The sequence below is a fragment of the Halichoeres trimaculatus genome, unplaced genomic scaffold (assembly GCF_033239565.1).
Source record: "Halichoeres trimaculatus isolate MK-OKI-2021-1 unplaced genomic scaffold, fHalTri1.1 fHalTri1_scaffold_10, whole genome shotgun sequence".
NCBI lineage: Eukaryota > Metazoa > Chordata > Actinopteri > Labriformes > Labridae > Halichoeres > Halichoeres trimaculatus.
In genome coordinates this window covers 37299629-37319115 of record NW_027437187.1, presented here as the reverse complement: position 1 = coordinate 37319115, position 19487 = coordinate 37299629, and the positions used below count along the sequence as shown (strand labels likewise).

The 19487-nt window shown below is 41.4% G+C and overlaps 1 pseudogene; it reads left to right on the top strand.

Moving 5' to 3' along the window:
• Positions 1–19487, top strand: part of LOC141796310 (copine-8-like) — a 149103-nt pseudogene that overhangs the window by 71268 nt on the left and 58348 nt on the right.

The window sequence follows — 19487 nt, the reverse complement described above, 5'->3', positions numbered from 1 at the left end:
CTCCTAATTGAAAGCCGGTTGGTTGTTGCGATCATGTGATGGCACAGAAAAGATGTTTGCGCTCACGTTTGATTCCAGGTTGTCTCCGATCGAGTGGTGTGAAATGAAAATCATCGTGTTATTTTCACTCGCTGCCGTTGGTCTTTGAAGTGAGTGGAAGCAGGAGCTTGGAAATGAGCGAAGACGTCTCCATCAGCAGAATGACATGAATAGTTAAAGAGCAGCAGGGCCTAATGACAGACTGTAAACATGTGGAGACGGTAAACACTGGGTAGTGGGAAGAGACAGTTCACCCAAAGGGGAAGACGTCAGCTCGCAGCTCGTTTTCTGAAGACGTCTGAGCCGAGCTGAAGCTTGAGCTGAACCCTGGAGGAATCCTCAGCCAGAGAAGAGAGGGGCTAATGTGAATACATGTAAATACATCTCTGATTTCTCACTCTATGTCGTTGATTAGTGAAACAAAATCCTGTTTAAACAGAAAATCAGCTCGTTAAAGGATCTGCATCTGCTGCTCGTCTTCTTCTAAACCTCCCAAGTTTCCGTTTGTTGTCTGAAATCACGACGTGGTGACATGAATTCAGCTGTTTCTTCATGAGAGTATGGAGGAAAGGCTCTTAAGTAGCTAAGAGGTTCCTGTATCAAAGACTGCAGGAACTAGGGTCTAAACCAGGAGTCTGCAACCTTTACTTTCATAGGAGCCATTTTTCCTCAGCTCACCTGGATTAAAGTCATTCAGGAGCCACAAAATCTACTTTATCTTCACAATAAAGACAAAATAAAGTGGGTAAAAAGGTAAAATTCAAGACATAGTAAAAATCTAAAAAAGGGTTAGGGTTAAAAATATCGAGTTTTTTTTTATTTCTAGAAAAAAGATATACATGCGATGTCTTAGTTTTTGATTTAAAATGAATTTGCGAATATCTTTTTTAAAAATGTGATGTTTTAAAAATCTGCAAAAAAAAAAAAGAAATGAAATCAAATTTGCAGAAGATTAAAAAGTTTAAACATTTTTGAAGATGACAAATTTTTATTTTTATTGTTTTTAAATTGAAATCAAATGAATTTGCAATTTTTTTTAAAAAAATTGCAAATTTCTAAAATTTGCAGAAATGTAAAAATTAAATGTAATATTTTATTTAAAAAATTAAACAAATTTTGAAAATTGAATAGTTTCTCAAAATGTTGTGGTTTCAAAAATTTGCAAAAAATAGAACAATTGAAATCAAAACAATTTGCCTTTTTTTTTAATTAAAAAAAAAATTGTAAATTTTAAAAATTTCCAAAAAATTCAAACTTTTCTGAGATTTTAAGTGTAAAAGAATAAAAAAATCATAAACTTTTATTAAAACTATCAAATTGGCTTTTTATTTTTAATTTAAAAAAATGCTTAATTTTGAAATTTCAAAGACTAAAATGTTTTTTTATTTAGATTTTTTTGAAAAACTAACTAATTTAAAGTAAAAAAAAAAATAATTAAAATTCTAAAATAAAAAAAAAATCTTCAAAATTGAATTTTAAATATCGCAAAAATTCTTTCATTTAAAAAAATTGCAAAAATTCCAAAATAATTTGTGAACAACCACTTTATAATTCAGTACCATCAATTTAATTTCATGTGTTCTAAAGTAGCTAAGACGTCAGGTTCCTGTCCCAAAGGCTGCCGGTACCAGGGTCTAAATTTAGTTCTGGAGTAGTTCTTTTCAAAGTTCCAGGGACTGTGGGGTTGGGGGTCACAGTTCTTTTCCCCCCCTCTCTTCATCCACATTAAGCTGACCCCCTGATGTGATGGACTTGGTTTAGTTCCTCCTGATGGTGTGACTGTGTCTCTGTCAGCTCCTGGTGTTCCAGTGTAAAGAGTGACCCTGTAAACTGGAGACCTTCAGATCCAGGTTACAGCAGCTGTTCAGACACAGAGGAGGTCATCCTGGTTTAGTTTGATAAACGTGTCATAGTCTGCTCATCAGATCAGGATTTAATGAGAGGAGTCCTCCATCAACGACTTCTTCTGAAGCTCAAACACGGCTCCATCTCTGTCTTCATGCTTTGACACTTAATCACCCAGGTATCAAACAGGACACCTGGATTCTTCCTGCTACTGTGACCTTAAGAGTCAGAAATCATGTCATCAGTTTTTGATTTACCTTTTTTTTTCATGAAAACCCAGGCGTTCAGTATCCAGTGATTTTTGATCCTGATGAAGGAGTGACGGCTGTCACCTTTTGGTGTGTGAACTGACTCAAAGACGGGGTTTGGTGCCTTTTTAGTCTCTATTCTCCATCTATTTATAAAAACAGAGCTGGGTGTGTGTGTGTGTGTGTGTGTGTATCCTAATATCAGAGCAGCTGTAACTGTCATTGTAACACACACTCTGCGGCCGTGCAGCGTCTTCTGGAGCTCAGTGAAGAGAACAATTTGTTGTTGTTGTTGTTTACCTCCCGGGCAGAAAGCCATCAGTCGTCTGACCCTCGCCCTGTCCCCTGACACACACTGGACCAGCCAGAGTGTGTGTGTGTGTGTGTGTGTGTGTGTGTGTGTGTGTGTGTGTGTGTGTGTGTGTGTGTGAGGCAGGATCAACGAGTGGTTGGAGCTGAATGGGTCTGAATGACACACAGAAACATGATGTAAGAATGTGTTGAGGTCTCCGTGTTATGTAATCACCTCTGCCTACAGTCATTCACTCAGAAATCTGTGTGTGTGTGTGTGTGTGTGTGTGTGTGTGTGTGTGTGTGTGTGTGTGGTGTGTGTGTGTGTGTACCTGCCTGTTTTATTCTTGGCGTTTTATTTCAGTTTGCAGATATTTTTAGACGTTCTTTATTTTCCCGTGATGCTTGGCTGATTTCTGAAGTTTGTAGAGCTGCGTGTGTGTGTGTGTGCGTGTGTGTGTGTGTGTGTGTGTGTGTGTGTTTTCGCTCTGTTGACTCTGAGCGAAACAAACAAAAAGCCCGTATTGAGTCGAACGTATCACACTTCTGCTCAGCCGAGTGGAGGCGGATCAGAGGGATGAAGAAGAAACGAAGACAGCAGAGAGAGGAGTGCGTGCTGGGCGCAGAGCGCGTCACGTTTTGTTTGAGGCTGAGACGATGCTTCATGGCGCAGACGGTCTGTTATTCTCCTGAAACATCAGCCTCATCTGGAGGAAACGCCTCCTAACATCTGATATCTGTAACACACCATGAGCAGCAGGCAGGCACATCAATGTGAGAAGGTTTACTGTGTCTGTCAGCGTAGTGTCCAGAGCGTGGACATCCTCCAGCATGAGCGCTTTGACAGTGGGTCAGTAATGGTGTGGGGCGGCATTTCTTTGGGGGGGCCGCACAGCCCTCCATGTGCTCTCCAGAGGGAGCCTGGCTGCCATTAGGTACCAAGATGAGACTCTCAGACCTCTTGTGAGACCATACCATACTCTGTATACAGAGTGGCTCCTCCATTTGTCATTGTTTGGTTTTGAAGCCAAAATTCCCCGTCTCAGGCGCAGACATTAAAGCAGTTTGGAGCCAGAGTCTGTGCAGTAGAGACTGTGAGGGATTCTGGGAGAATCTGAGTGGAGCTGGGTGACTAGTCTAATCACTTCCTGACTCTACCTCCAGACATATTTTATAATCCCCCAAAAAATACACGAGAACGTCAGCTGTCAGTCATCGTTAAACGTGACGTAAAGCCTCGTTTTTAACCTCGTATAACTAATGAAAATGAAACTCTTCAGAAAAAAGAGGACTTGGATACAAGACAGCCAAATGATATCTTCAAATCACCACAACAAACAGACGTGAGAAACATTTCTACCAGGTGGATTAATTTTTTAAAGTTTGACCACAGCCCATCTGGAATGACTGGGGAGATGGATTTTTTGACCTATACTGCAGCCAGCCACCAGGGGGAGCAGTTTTTGTGGAGACCTCACTGAGCCGAGCAAGCGGACGTCCATTTTTTTTTTTACAGTCTATGGTTGCTATCTGCTGAGCTATACAGGATATATATATATATATATATATATATATATATATATATATATATATATATATATATATATATATATATTTAAATTTAAATGAAAAAATCATAAACTTTGTCAGCCATTTGTAGCCACGCCCATTGAGTTAGAAAAAATCCTTTGATAACTTTAAATCTTCAATGTGTTTTGTACACACATGACAAGTTTTGAGTTGATCTGATGAAAAACCTAAAACTAATCCGTTCAAATACGTCACCTATAAATCGACAAAATCCGATGCTTAACCCAAATTTCTGAACTTCCTGTTCGGAATTCACCGTGGTCGTTGGAGACTTTTTGTAGGTGTCGTGATAATTCTGCAAAACTAATTCAGGCCTATTCACAGTAGTAGAGGGGCTGCAGTTTTAAGCCAATAGGGGGCGCACTGGAGCAGGTCATGAAAACACAGCTACAGTCTGTGGAAACATTTTTCTCGTAAATACTGAGCGGAGTGTTTATGCTCCTGAAGAGGGAACAAACAAAGGAAGTTAGAAACTTTTTGTTTCGAAGATGCAAAAACAAAGAGTAATTTAAATACGAAGAAGAGAAGAAGAAGATGAAACCTGGAGCTGCGTGTTTCTCAGAGTGGATATATTGGATGTTGGTGTGAGTCCCAGAAAGCTCTGAGGAGGTGGGCTCCGTCTGATTGCTTTTTTTCTGATGTTGAATTAAAAAGGTGTGTTTATGATATCAGCTCTGAGCACGTTTGGGAAATCAGAGTCTGAAGGATGTTTTATTGGAAACTGAGCTGTGAGGTGTGTGTCTGTCAGCCCCTCCTCCATCTTCCCCTGTCCTCACTGTCCTCGCTGTCCTCACTGCCCTAACTGTCCTCCCTGTCCTCACTGTCCTCTCCGTCTGTCAGTCTCTGGTCCGTCTGTCAGTCTCTGGTCTGTCAGTCTCTGGTCTGTCTGTCTCTGGTCTGTCTGTCAGTCTCTGGTCTGTCTGTCTCTGGACTGTCCGTCAGTCTCTGGTCGGTCTGACAGTCTCTGGTCTGTCAGTCTCTGGTCTGTCAGTCACTGGTCTGTCTGTCAGTCTCTGGTCTGTCTGTCTCTGGTCAGTCAGTCTCTGGTCTGTCAGTCTCTGGTCTGTCTGTCAGTCTCTGGTCCGTCTGTCAGTCTCTGGTCTGTCAGTCTCTGGTCCGTCAGTCTCTGGTCTGTCAGTCTCTGGTCTGTCAGTCAGTCTCTGGTCTGTCAGTCTCTGGTCTGTCAGTCAGTCTCTGGTCTGTCAGTCTCTGGTCTGTCTGTCAGTCTCTGGTCTGTCAGTCTCTGGTCTGTCTGTCAGTCTCTGGTCTGTCAGTCTCTGGTCTGTCAGTCTCTGGTCTGTCAGTCTCTGTCAGTCAGTCTCTGGTCTGTCAGTCAGTCTCTGGTCTGTCAGTCTCTGGTCTGTCAGTCAGTCTCTGGTCTGTCTGTCAGTCCCTGGTCTGTCAGTCCCTGGTCTGTCAGTCTCTGGTCTGTCTGTCAGTCTCTGGTCTGTCAGTCAGTCTCTGGTCTGTCAGTCTCTGGTCTGTCTGTCAGTCTCTGGTCTGTCAGTCAGTCTCTGGTCTGTCTGTCAGTCTCTGGTCTGTCAGTCAGTCTCTGGTCTGTCAGTCAGTCTCTGGTCTGTCAGTCTCTGGTCTGTCAGTCTCTGGTCTGTCAGTCAGTCTCTGGTCTGTCAGTCGGTCTCTGGTCTGTCAGTCTCTGGTCTGTCAGTCTCTGGTCTGTCTGTCAGTCTCTGGTCTGTCAGTCAGTCTCTGGTCTGTCAGTCAGTCTCTGGTCTGTCAGTCTCTGGTCTGTCAGTCAGTCTCTGGTCTGTCTGTCAGTCTCTGGTCTGTCAGTCTCTGGTCTGTCTGTCAGTCTCTGGTCTGTCTGTCAGTCTCTGGTCTGTCTGTCAGTCTCTGGTCTGTCAGTCTCTGGTCTGTCTGTCAGTCTCTGGTCTGTCTGTCAGTCTCTGGTCTGTCTGTCAGTCTCTGGTCTGTCAGTCAGTCTCTAGTCTGTCAGTCAGTCTCTGGTCTGTCAGTCTCTGGTCTGTCAGTCAGTCTCTGGTCTGTCAGTCAGTCTCTGGTCTGTCAGTCTCTGGTCTGTCAGTCAGTCTCTGGTCTGTCTGTCAGTCCCTGGTCTGTCAGTCCCTGGTCTGTCAGTCTCTGGTCTGTCTGTCAGTCTCTGGTCTGTCAGTCAGTCTCTGGTCTGTCAGTCTCTGGTCTGTCAGTCAGTCTCTGGTCTGTCAGTCTCTGGTCTGTCTGTCAGTCTCTGGTCTGTCAGTCTCTGGTCTGTCTGTCAGTCTCTGGTCTGTCAGTCAGTCTCTGGTCTGTCAGTCTCTGGTCTGTCTGTCAGTCTCTGGTCTGTCAGTCAGTCCCTGGTCTGTCAGTCCCTGGTCTGTCAGTCTCTGGTCTGTCTGTCAGTCTCTGGTCTGTCAGTCTCTGGTCTGTCTGTCAGTCTCTGGTCTGTCAGTCAGTCTCTGGTCTGTCAGTCTCTGGTCTGCCAGTCTCTGGTCTGTCAGTCTCTGGTCTGTCAGTCTCTGGTCTGTCAGTCAGTCTCTGGTCTGTCAGTCTCTGGTCTGTCAGTCAGTCTCTGGTCTGTCAGTCTCTGGTCTGTCAGTCTCTGGTCTGTCAGTCAGTCTCTGGTCTGTCAGTCTCTGGTCTGTCAGTCTCTGGTCTGTCAGTCTCTGGTCTGTCAGTCTCTGGTCTGTCAGTCAGTCTCTGGTCTGTCAGTCTCTGGTCTGTCAGTCAGTCTCTGGTCTGTCAGTCTCTGGTCTGTCAGTCTCTGGTCTGTCTGTCTGTCTCTGGTCTGTCAGTCAGTCTCTGGTCTGTCAGTCTCTGGTCTGTCAGTCAGTCTCTGGTCTGTCAGTCAGTCTCTGGTTTGTCAGTCTCTGGTCTGTCAGTCTCTGGTCTGTCAGTCAGTCTCTGGTCTGTCAGTCTCTGGTCTGTCTGTCAGTCTCTGGTCTGTCAGTCTCTGGTCTGTCAGTCTCTGGTCTGCCAGTCTCTGGTCTGTCTGTCAGTCTCTGGTCTGTCAGTCTCTGGTCTGTCAGTCTCTGGTCTGTCAGTCTCTGGTCTGCCAGTCTCTGGTCCATCAGTCTCTGGTCTGTCAGTCTCTGGTCTGTCTGTCAGTCTCTGGTCTGTCAGTATCTGGTCTGTCAGTCTCCTGTCTGTCAGTCAGTCTCTGGTCTGTCAGTCTCTGGTCTGTCAGTATCTGGTCTGTCAGTCTCTGGTCTGTCTGTCAGTCTCTGGTCTGTCAGTCTCTGGTCTGTCAGTCTCTGGTCTGTCAGTCTCTGGTCTGTCTGTCAGTCTCTGGTCTGTCAGTCTCTGGTCTGTCTGTATCTGGTCTGTCAGTCTCTGGTCCGTCAGTCTCTGGTCTGTCTGTCAGTCTCTGGTCTGTCAGTCAGTCTCTGGTCTGTCTGTCAGTCTCTGGTCTGTCAGTCAGTCTCTTGTCTGTCAGTCTCTGGTCTGTCAGTCTCTGGTCTGTCAGTCTCTGGTCTGTCAGTCTCTGGTCTGTCTGTCAGTCTCTGGTCTGTCAGTCTCTGGTCTGTCAGTCTCTGGTCTGTCAGTCTCTGGTCTGTCAGTCAGTCTCTGGTCTGTCAGTCAGTCTCTGGTCTGTCAGTCTCTGGTCTGTCAGTCTGTCTCTGGTCTGTCAGTCTGTCTCTGGTCTGTCAGTCAGTCTCTGGTCTGTCAGTCAGTCTCTGGTCTGTCAGTCTCTGGTCTGTCAGTCTGTCTCTGGTCTGTCAGTCTGTCTCTGGTCTGTCAGTCTCTGGTCTGTCAGTCTCTGGTCTGTCAGTCTCTGGTCTGTCTGTCAGTCTCTGGTCTGTCAGTCTCTGGTCTGTCAGTCTCTGGTCTGTCAGTCTCTGGTCTGTCAGTCAGTCTCTGGTCTGTCAGTCAGTCTCTGGTCTGTCAGTCTCTGGTCTGTCAGTCTGTCTCTGGTCTGTCAGTCTGTCTCTGGTCTGTCAGTCAGTCTCTGGTCTGTCAGTCAGTCTCTGGTCTGTCAGTCTCTGGTCTGTCAGTCTGTCTCTGGTCTGTCAGTCTGTCTCTGGTCTGTCAGTCTCTGGTCTGTCAGTCTCTGGTCTGTCAGTCTCTGGTCTGTCAGTCTCTGGTCTGTCAGTCTGTGGTCCGTCTGCCCCCTCAGCGACTGATCTCTCTGCTCCTGCCGAAATTAACGTCCATGAACTCTTCCTCTTGCATCAGAGCACAGCTGTGTGTCTCAGGTAACGGAGCGGTGACGATCAAAGCCCGTCATCACCGTCTCCAAGTCCGTCCTGGTCATTACTGGACCTTTATCCAAATGAAGCGGTCTCTGGTGGTGTTGCTGCTGAGTCAGGCCCGGGGTTTGTGGCATTCACGGGTCTATTTTTAGTGGTCAGCCTCCCTCGGCTTTATTGGCTGAGTGTTACGCCTCGCCAGCTTGGGATGTAAACAAACATCGCAGCTGAAATGTCACTGGATGTGGCGTTGTTGTTTCACGGTCTTTTATGAAGGTCTTCATCAAGCATTAATTAATATTTATTTGCACAATCAGGCGCTGGATGTTAATGTGAGAAAGAGGTGAAAACAGGAAGTTTGATTGCAGGTCTGCAGGGGTCTGCGTCGACAGGATCCTGCAATCAGCTGACATTTGAACTGCAGAATAATTAATGTTTGGATAAAGTTTAGTTTTTATGGTCTCAGATAAATCCTGCATCCATTATCTCTCCACAGAAAGAGGCTCAGAGAAACACGTGAACGTATATATCTGTATCTGAAATGAATCTGTCTGATGAAGCAAACGCAGAACAATCAGGGGAGCTTATGTTTATTTTTCTAAAACAAAGTATTTTTATGTTTTTACATCAAACCAAGTCATTATGGGTTTATGGGAAACTTTAACATAGACCAACAGTCTTCAACCTGTGGATCTGGAGCCTCATGTGGCCCTTTGACTCCTTTTCAGTGGCTCCTTGTAGCTTTAAAAGATATGATTAAAATAAAGATTTTTTATTTTTCTTACAGAGGGAATTGATGATTAAAGACACTGACACTAAATAAAATCCTGTATTAACATTTAGTTGAACTATATATTCATCCAATCTGTCAGTAAAGCTAAGAGTTTTTTTGAGATTTGGGGAATTTTCTTTAACTTTTGGCAATTTTTTTTCTTTTGTCATTTTTTTTTTTTTTTTTTTTTTTTTTTACATTTTTTCAAATTCAGAAAAAATCAAATTTTCAAAGACACTGATTCTAAATATAATTATCAAAAAATGTTTATCTAAATGTTCATCACATCTGTCAATAAAGCTTTTATTTTTTCAAAATTTTTGCAAGCTTTTTGACACTTTTTCAAATTAAGAAAACAAAAATTTTGGGGAGATTTTGCAAATATTTGATTATTTGCAAATTTTAAAATGTGTTGAATTTCTGCAATTTTGGCCAATACGTTAAATTCATTTTTTTATTTTACATTTATTAAATTTTGAGTTGTTTTTTTTGTGCAAATTTCAAAATTTGGTAAATTTCTGCAAATTTTTGATAATAAGTTAACTTAATTTTTTTATTTTGTATTTTTTTAAATTTTGCTTTTTTATTTTTGAAAATTTCAATATTATTTGAATTTCTGCAACCTTTTGCAAATTAGTTAAATTCATTTTTCTAAATTTTGCAAATTTTTTTCAATTTCCACAATTGTTGAAATTCTTGATAACTTGAAAATTCAAAATTGGGGGTATTTTTGCAAATTACCTTTTTTTTCCAAATGGCAATTTTTTAAAATATTTTTATTAAAATTTAAGAAATTGTGCCAATTAAAGAAATGTATGACATTACAAATTCTTCAATCCTTGTATTTGCAAATTTAAAAAACCTAAGACATCACAGGTTCCATTTGTTAAACACAAATATAACTTCTTGTTTCGATTGTTATTCATTAGATTTTAGATATATTTAGATTTTTTTCACTTTTTTGTCTTTATTGTGAAAATAAAGTAGATTTAGTGTCTCCTGAATGACTTTAATCCAGGTGAGCTGAGGAAAAATGGCTCCTATGGAAGTAAAGGTTGCAGACCCCTGACATGGACTAATATTTATCTTGTTTTACCATAATGTGTGAGAACTTTAATTGTTTACAGTGTATTTAAATCAGTTGTGTTTGTGTTTTTGTCTCCAGTGGGATCCCGGGGAAGAAATGCGGCACCATCATCGTGAGAGCGGAGGAGCTGAGCAACTGCAGGGTGAGTTTCACTGTTTATCTCTATGGGCTGAGATGAGCGTACACTTTTTGTGGTCTGGCGTGACCACGTTAATGTCACATTTGCTGTAAAGTTATGTGAACTCATCAGGTCGTGACAGTTAAAAACCTTAACAAGCCCAGTCCTGGCGCCCCCTCCAGACTCAGAGCCTGTAGTTCATTGTGTGGCTCCACTCGAAGCTTCTGATCTCACTCTTTAAGTCAGAACTCAAAGCTCTTTTTCAGACGCTAACAGAGTGTTCAGCTGTTTTTCTGAGGAGCCTTTGAGCTTTGGTAGTGTATGGATTTAAAGCTGCATTCAGGACTTTAAGAAGGAACATAACAGAGTTATTTAAAGTCATGTTTTCTGGAGATACCGCTGTATCGCTGCGGGCCAGACACTGCTGTAAGCTCTGTTAGAGATAAGAAAGAGCTCCTTGTTCTCAGACTCTGTCCACACTGATGGATTACACTCAGAGGAAGTTTCTCCATGTTCTGCTACAGAAGGGGGCAGAGGGGGCAGTCACCACCCCTCATGGCCCGGTCGACCTATGGCTAAGCCCCGCCCCCTCCACCAACTCAGACAAACATTCAGTGACAGGTGCATCGACAGGTGTCACAGCAGGAGACATTTCTCAGGATGCTGTTGATGAATGTTGGAGACAGAAAGATCACAGATCATCTCTCAGACCCTAAAAGTCTCTAAAGTCCACATCAGAGGGAGATATGAATCATTTTATTAGTGAAGGTCAGTTATAGACTAAATTTACAGCTCCCAGAGTAAACCTGATAAACAGCATCTGGTTAGCATCAGCATCTCAGACAAGACAGAGGATCAGCATTGGTCAGGACCAGGGGTCTGCAATCTTTTACTTTCATAGGAGCCATTTTTCCTCAGCTCACCTGGATTAAAGTCATTCAGGAGACACAAAATCTACTTTACCTCCTTAATTAAGACCAAAAAGTGGATAAAAATCCTAAACATTGTAAAAATCTAGTGAATTATTATCTAAAGTAAAAGTTTTTTGTGTTTATGAAATGGTGCATTTGATGTCTCAGTTTTTATAAGTTTTTGATCAATTTTAAAACATTTACAAAAGATCAAAATCTGTAATGTTTCATACAAAATTTATAAAAATCAATAAGTTGCAAGAAATCCAAAAGTTTGAATTTCTTAAAAAAAACAATACATTAAAAATTTGCAAAATATGAAAATTATAATTAGCAAAAAATATTTAAAATTGTAATTTGAAAAAAATAGTTGAATCCTTAAAAGTAAAACGTTTCAAAAATTCCATTTACAAAAAAAAGATCAAAATGAAACAATTTGCAAAATTTTGCAGAAATTCTAAAAATATGGAAATTTGTGAAGATTTCAATAAATTGCAAAGTCTTCAAATAATTTTGATTTTTTTTCCAAAATTTTTTGAAGTGTTTTTTCTTGTTTATAAAATTTTGCATTTGGTGTCTCATTTTTTAAGTTTTTGATCATTTTTTAAAACATTTACAAAAGATCAAAATCTATAATGTTTCATACAAAATTTATAAAAATCAATAAGTTGCAAGAAATCCAAAAGTTTGAATTTCTTAAAAAAACAATAAATTAAAAATGTGCAAAATATAAAAATTATAATTAGCAAAAAATGTTTAAAATTGTAATTTGAAAAAAATAGCTGAATCTTTAAAAGTAAAACGTTTCAAAAATTTCATTAAAAAAAAAAGATTAAAGTGAAATAATTTGCAAAAATCTGCTGAAATTCAGAAAGTTTGGAAATTAGTGAAGGTTTCAATAAATTGCAAAATCATCAAAAGGTTTTATTTTTTTCCAAAATTTTCAAAATGTCAAAGAATTGGTATTCACAAATTTTGCAGATGTTTTAAAAAAAAAATCCTAGAAATTGAAAATGTAAAACCAAAATTAAAAATTTGAACAATATAGTAATTTTAATTATTTAAAAAATGATTATTTTTTTTTAATGCTTTATTGAAAATGTGATGCGATGAATATTTAGTTTAACAAAATGTTAACACATGATTTTATTTATAGTGTCTTAAATCATCAACACCCTCTGTAAAAATAATAAAAAATATTTATTTTAATAATATTTTTAAAGCTACAAGCAGCCACTGCAAAGGAGTCAAAGGGCCACATGAGGCTCCAGAGCCACAGGTTGAACACCCTTGTACATGACGAAATTCTAAGGCCCTTATTAGCATTTTTACCTAGAGTGTGTCTCTCTTAGTTCAGAGCTACAGTTTTCACACTGAATCACACAGCAAAATGCTAGCTAACCTTTGTTATCTTGGCTATTACAGATAAGCTAATGAAGCTAAGCTCCAGAAGCTAACATTAGCTTTACTAGAGCCCTTTGGACAACAGCTAACAATGATGTACAATCACTAAAGAACAAAAACTAAGACGACTGGTTTTCTGAGCTGACCTTTGATGAGCCCGACTCTCTGAATCCGTCTTTCTTTCAGACTTTCTAAAAACACACGTAGGTATCTGAGAAACTAGCTTTCCATTCAGGGCCCGTTTGTTCTTCGATCCTGTTCCTCCCACCCGGCGACGCCTCGTCCCCTAAACAAGGTGTTTGCTGAGGAGTGTGAGAGCGAGCCTGAGATCAAAACATCAAACGGTGAACGTCCCTTTTTGCCGTCCTTCCCTTCAAATCAAAGAGAGATTGCTCTGAGCCGTCGTTTCCAAACAACATATCGAACCAGCGCCGTCGTAAAGAGGCAGAGGCATCAATTTCACTTCTGACATTTCTCCTCATACAATATGTATGCTCCGGCAGGCGTCGGAGAAGTTGGCACACAATCTGACATCTCTCTGTTTTTTATCTGGGCGCTCTCCAAAGACCTGGGAAGAAGCAAAGAAAACAGCTTAATTAAGACGAGGTACACAGAGAAACTGGGAGCGTTAAAAACTAATTACAAACGCTTAATTGAAACTGAATCCCGGCTCATCGTTAATGTCAGATTTGAGGGGAGATCATGCTGATGATACGTCTGTGTCGTGAGTAATGCAGGGGAAATGAAGCCTGATTATTCTGAGTTAATCTGTGTTTTGATGGAGGGAGAAATGTTTCAGTATCAGCCTCGTGGCCGTGTCAGAGCTGCACAGTCCGGATCGTTCAGGCGCAGTTTGCTCTGGTCTCACATTATCGACTCGAAATGATGTGTGCCCCACACTCACAGTCAGTCTGAAGACCAGATTCTCAACTTTTACAGTTACACAGCTTCTGTGTTTGTGCTCGTTATGCTTCGTCCTCTTTTTCTGCTCCTTCTTTGTGAGTCTGGTGCACATGGAGTTTCATTTTCCAGCAATTATGTTGAGGCTTGTTGCTGTTAGAAAGTCAACATGTCAGGCTGTGTTGGGTGGCAGAAACTGATCCTAATACCAGTCTGACGAGGACTGCAGCTTCTGGGCCTGGTGTGAGCACACAGTGCACAGGACGTCCACAACTTTCTGCTCTGAGTCTCAGTTTTTACTGCACAGGGTCCAAGTTGGTCCTTAAAGGGTCCTGAAAAGTCTTGAAAAGTCTGAAAAGGCTCATTTGGAGAGACAGTGAAATCCAGAAGCAGGCTATGGTGTGCCTCTGATTGCTTAGCAACTTATGCTAATACTCAACATTCTTGATTGCTCCGCTACTTTTGGGAATCCTACAGGTCCCATCTCCTGCTCCTTTTCTGCAGTTTAATCTGGATCATTGATGTCTTCATGAAATGGTAGTAACATGTTTTGGTCCAAAAAGCCAATAAATCCAGCACAGCAGCATTGTTTCCAGGCTCTCATAGCCCCTCTGTTCAGAACGCTCTGATTTAGTGGGCGTGGCCTTCATATGTAAATGAGCCACCGCTGATACCGCCCCGCTCTTCCACGTCACTGAGAGCGGCGCCACGAGCTCCGAGTGCACAATGTTTAGAAAACAGAGAAGCTCCTTTACCGTAACGTTACAGGCTAAAACAACAGGCTAACTGCAGCTAAAGTTAGCATCCTGAAGCTAACACAGAGACAGGGGGGACACTGAGGAAAAGCTCTTCCATCTGCTCCACAGCACACAGCATTTAAAATACTCACATTTCCAGGGTCCCAGGTTTGTTGGAGGATGGTTGGTAATGCGCCTGGATTCAGGACCAGTCTATTGGCTAGCCCTCTGTTGGACTGTCCAAAGTTGGAAAAGCAGTCGGCCGTGAAGTGACTAGCACACACATGCTCAGTTTTACTGAGTGTAGCTGGAACATTTCCTGATAAATGAACTCTAGACACTTAGTCTGTCTTCTTCTGAGATGGGAAGCTTGAGCATGGAACTATGTGGCTGTTTACAGCCAAAAACAGAGCAGTGATGGCTCGTCAACAAACCCCCAAAATCCAAACAGCTGGTTTTAGGTCAGGACTTTACATTAACAAGCTCTACTAAGAACAGGTTTGGTCATTAAATATCACATTTTGTGGGCTGGGAGGAAAGACAAAGACCCACACATTTCACTAACAGACTTAATAAAGTGATTTTTGCAGAATATGGGACTTTTAAGCATTTGTGCCAATCCCTCAGCCACTGGTGCCAATCTTTCAGGGACTTGTGCCAAATCGTAAGTAACTAATTTCAATCCCTCAGCAATTTATGCCAAATGCTCAGTGCTTTTTGGCAATTCTTTAGCGACTCATGTGAAAAACTCTGTGACATGTGCCAGTAGCTCAGTGACTCGTGCCGATCCTTTAGTTTCCTCTTTACTGAGCTGAGATCTCTTTTTGTTTCTTTCTTTTCTTTTTAGTTCTTAGTTGTTTCTTTTTTATTTTACTGTTTCTTTTTTTTTTGTTTTGTTTTGTTTTGTTTGATTTTTTGTTTTGTTTCTATAACTTGAAGCTCAGGGCTACCGTACAGAACAGAGCCATGCCGCCATATTTACACTGCAAAAAACTGAAATCTTATCAAGTGTTTTTGTCTTTTTTTAAGTAAAAATCATCTTAATATACTCCATATGAGCCACTTTCAACTTATCAATCCAGAAAAATGTCTTGTTTCAAGTTATCAGAGGACGAAACTGAGGTTTGAATCGCTTGTAACCAGTAAAAAAAATCTGAACAATGTCTTAATACAAGTCACTTTTCTCTTGTTCCATTGGCAGATTTCTTTACTGGTTACGAGCGATTCAAACCTCATTTTTGTTTTTAAATAACTTTAAACAAGACATTTTTCTGGATTGGTCATGTGAATTTGGCTCATATTGAGTCTAAAAAGGAATTTTCTACTGAAAATAAGACAGAAACACTTGGTAAGATTTCAGTTTTTGTAGTGTACGTGATGACATGAAAAACAAAAATTGTTTAGATGAGTGATCCTGATTGAAAGTTTTCCCGTGTTCGTCCAGTTCCTGTGACAATGTGACGTCTGACGCTCGTGTCTGTTTAACTTTGATGAATCTGAATGAAGACTCCTCGATGTAAACGGACAAACATGTCAGGGACAGTCCTTCTGTCTTCTTCTCAAACGACTTGTTTTGGTAACTTTCTGAGACCTGAGGCCGTCTAACGTCTAACGTCTAACGTCTAACGTCTAACGTCTAACGTCTAACGTCTAACGTCTCCTCTTTGTTTACTCCTCTGGTTTTCAGGAGTCGGTGATGCTGCAGTTCTGCGGAAACAAACTGGACAAGAAAGACTTCTTTGGAAAATCCGACCCTTTCCTCGTCTTCTACCGCAGTAACGAAGACGGATCGTAAGTTGACAAGCGGTTTGTTTGGACATCAATTTGCTGAATTATCAGAAGCAGCCATCCGGCGCTGACACAAAAACACAACATGTTAAGCTTCCTGGGACACATATAGGCTGTGAGAGGGATTTTTCATGCTCCAAAAAGCTCCCATACTCAGGATATAAGGACTATACTGCATATGTGATGTTACATAACGTTGGGCGCTGTATATGTGACTTATGGCGGCAGGAGGAGGGATGAGCAGAGATAATAGATCAGAGCTGACAGAGGGAGAGAAAGGACGGGAAGATGGAGTTAAGTGAAAACTGTATGCAGAGGTCGCACTTTCTTTTGCCCCGCAGATGCTTTTATTCAAGCGGACTTCAGCGTCTTAAAGGAGACACACATTCGCTCTTTGTGCAGCTGGGTATTTACTGAAGCAGCCTAAATGTTCAGCCGCAGGGTTTCACAGCCGCACGCCACAGTCACCCAGAGCCGGAGCGGGCGCCGCGCAGAAAAAAGAGCAGGAAGTGGTTATTTTAGCTGCAGATCATGCTTTATGAAATACTTCTAACATTACACGTCTTTAAATAACACAGAGAGAAGCAGAGGAGCACTCAGCAGCTATTTTTACCCCTCTCTGAAATCAAGACGCTGCTTTATTTTGATGTTTCCACACAAAGAGATGAAACCGTGAAGGGAGAGGTGTAAAATTTACCATAATTTTACCTGATGATGCTTTTAACTTTGAATTAAATCAGTAAAACTGTTTTCTTTGAGCTCTGTGACCGTCTGCTGCCAGTTGTCAAACTGCTCATCAGAGGCCACGCCCACATCCCCCCTGACGGTTCACTCCTTCTGTTATTAAGACTGAAAAAAACAGGATTCCTGACTGTAAAAAGGGATCAGTGAATTTAAAGGTAGATCTGTCGCCTGTTAACGTGGTTTTGTGTCTCACAGATTCACCATCTGCCATAAGACGGAGGTGGTGAAGAATACTCTGGACCCGGTGTGGCAGGCGTTTAAGATTCCCGTCAGGGCGCTGTGTAACGGAGACTATGACAGGTACCTGCTGCTGCACACACCTCCCTGATGGAGATGTTGTCACAAATGAAGTCTGGATGTATATCTGGGAATAGAAGGACCATAAACAAACAAACTAAGGGCAAAAAAATCCATTTATATAAAATCTCACACTGGTGGTTTTTATTTTGCCTGTGCCAGAAAACCTGAGACAGTCTTATTTTATATTTCACATCAAGCAAACCACAGGGTTTACTGGAATTTTACAGATTAAATCAAATTTCTCTGATTTAGAATTTTTTCTGGGATTATTTTCTTGAACACTGATTGGCCAAATTCATTGGCTGATGAAGTTTATCAGAGAGAAGAGAGATCTGAGTTTTTCTCTGCTGAAAATGATTTCTGTGATTAATGTTGTAGTGATGGTGGACACTGGAGCCTAACTGTCAGACAGAAAAAGGACAGAAGAGCAGAAGAAAGAGAAACAGGAGACAGATAGAGCACAAGCTAAAGGCTAAAAGACAAGCTACAGGCTAAAGCATGGGCTAAAAGTGAAAACTAAGGCTAAAGGCTAAAACACAAGTGAGAACTTAAACTAAGGCTAAAGGCTAAAGAGAGAGAGCACCAGCTAAAGGCTAACACAGGGGCTACAGGCTAAAGCACAGTCTGAAGGCTAAAACACAAGCTAAATGCTAAAACAGAGGCTAAAGGCTAGGGCACAGGCTAAAGGCTAGTACACAAGCTGAAGGCTAAAACACAAGCTAAATGCTAAATCAAAGGCTAAAGGCTAAGGCACGGGCTAAAGGATAACACATTAACTAAAGGCTAAAACACAGGCTAAAGGCTAAAACACAAACTAAATGCTAAAACAAAGGCTAAAGGCTAACACACTGGCTAAAAGCTAAAAAAAGCATGCTGAAGCCTAAAACACAAGCTAAATGCGAAAACACAAGCTAAATGCGAAAACACAAGCTAAATGCTAAAACACAAGCTAAAAGCTTAATTATAAGCCAAAGGCTAAAAAACAAGGCAATGACAGAAGCTAAAGGCTAAAGGGAAAAACACACAGGCCAAAGGCTAAAGCATGAATGAAAGGCTAAAACAAGGGCTAAATACTAAAACACAAGCCAAAAGCTTAATCATTAACCAAAGGCAAAAACACAAGTTAGAAGCTAAAACAAAAGCTATAAGTTACAACAAAAGCTTAAAGTCAAAACACAGGGTTAAGGCTAAAACAAGGGCTAAAGGTTTAACCAAGGGTTTAAGGCTAAAACACAAGTCAAAGGCTAAAAAACAAGCTCAAGTAATAAACACAAGCTAAATGCTAAAGCATAAGTTAAAGGCTATAACACAAGCTAAAAACTAAAACTTAACCTAAAGGCGAAAACATGAGCTAAAGGCTAAAACCCAGGTTAATGTGTTTGTGCTAATGTTGTCTCCAACCCACAGTCAGCAGTTATTCTGCAGTGGTCTGTTCAAACTTGAGAGTCTATCAATAAAATGAAGAGCCAGGTTACGTTAGCTCTGCTTGGTGAGGTTGGAGTTGGTAGATGAGCTCTGGTTGGACAGAACCAGGATTCACTAACGTTACACGTTACAGACACGTCTCAGACCACCGGTGAGGAGAGAGAAATATAGCAGCTGCTAAACTACGCTACAAACTGACAAAGTTAGCTTGTTGTCAGGTTTCAAAGCGTAGCTCTAACGGTTGATAAACACCTTACCTCATGGAGCTGCGGGAACCGTTACTGTCACTAAGTTGGTAGCATTTTAGCTCAGGTCTATTCTGTACGGTAGGAAAACTTTGAAGAGTAAAACTGTTAAAATGTTAAAAACGTTAAAACCCTGGAGTTAGTTCTTCTTTAGTTTGGTGTTCAGGGAGAAAGGTTAGCATGTTTTCTTTGGTCTCTAACTGAACACTCTGACTCTGACCTTGGAAAAGACGCTTCCTCCATCTCACAGGGGGGACCACTTTAGTCCGGGGCCTGTCCTGGACCACTAGCTGGCTTTTTAAGCAGAGAGGCAGGAAAGCTAATGGATGCTAATTGGTTTTTAATGGGATTTTCTCTCCTTCCCTTTCCTTGTCCCCTTCGTCCTTTCCTACAGGAGCATTAAGGTGGAGGTGTATGACTGGGACAGAGACGGAGGGTGAGAGACTAATGCTGTTTCTTCACACACATACATGTTTATTATGACATAATTATGGTCATGTGATTCTTAATATGCTGTAAAAATGAAGTTTAGCCTGTAAATTGAGCTTGTGTGCTCACTGGAGGAGTCCCTCAGGGATTATCATCGTAGATCTGTCTCCATACGAGCGTCTCTAACCGCCTTTTGTTTGTCACTGTCACAGTCGACAGTTCGACATCGCTCAGCTGCTTTAAATACACATCAAGTATTTATACCCCTCAAAGAGTCTGCACAGAGTCCGCCGAGGGAATAAAGAGCCTTCAAAGAAAGTCAGCGCCCAGAATCCAGCTGTTTTATTTCCTTATTTAAAGACACTCTCCTCCTTTCTGACCCTGTGCAGATTATCTCCATGAAATTATGAAATTGGTTCCTACGCCCACAGTTAGCGAGGAGCTCGTTAGTCGAGCCGCTGATGTTTCTGCA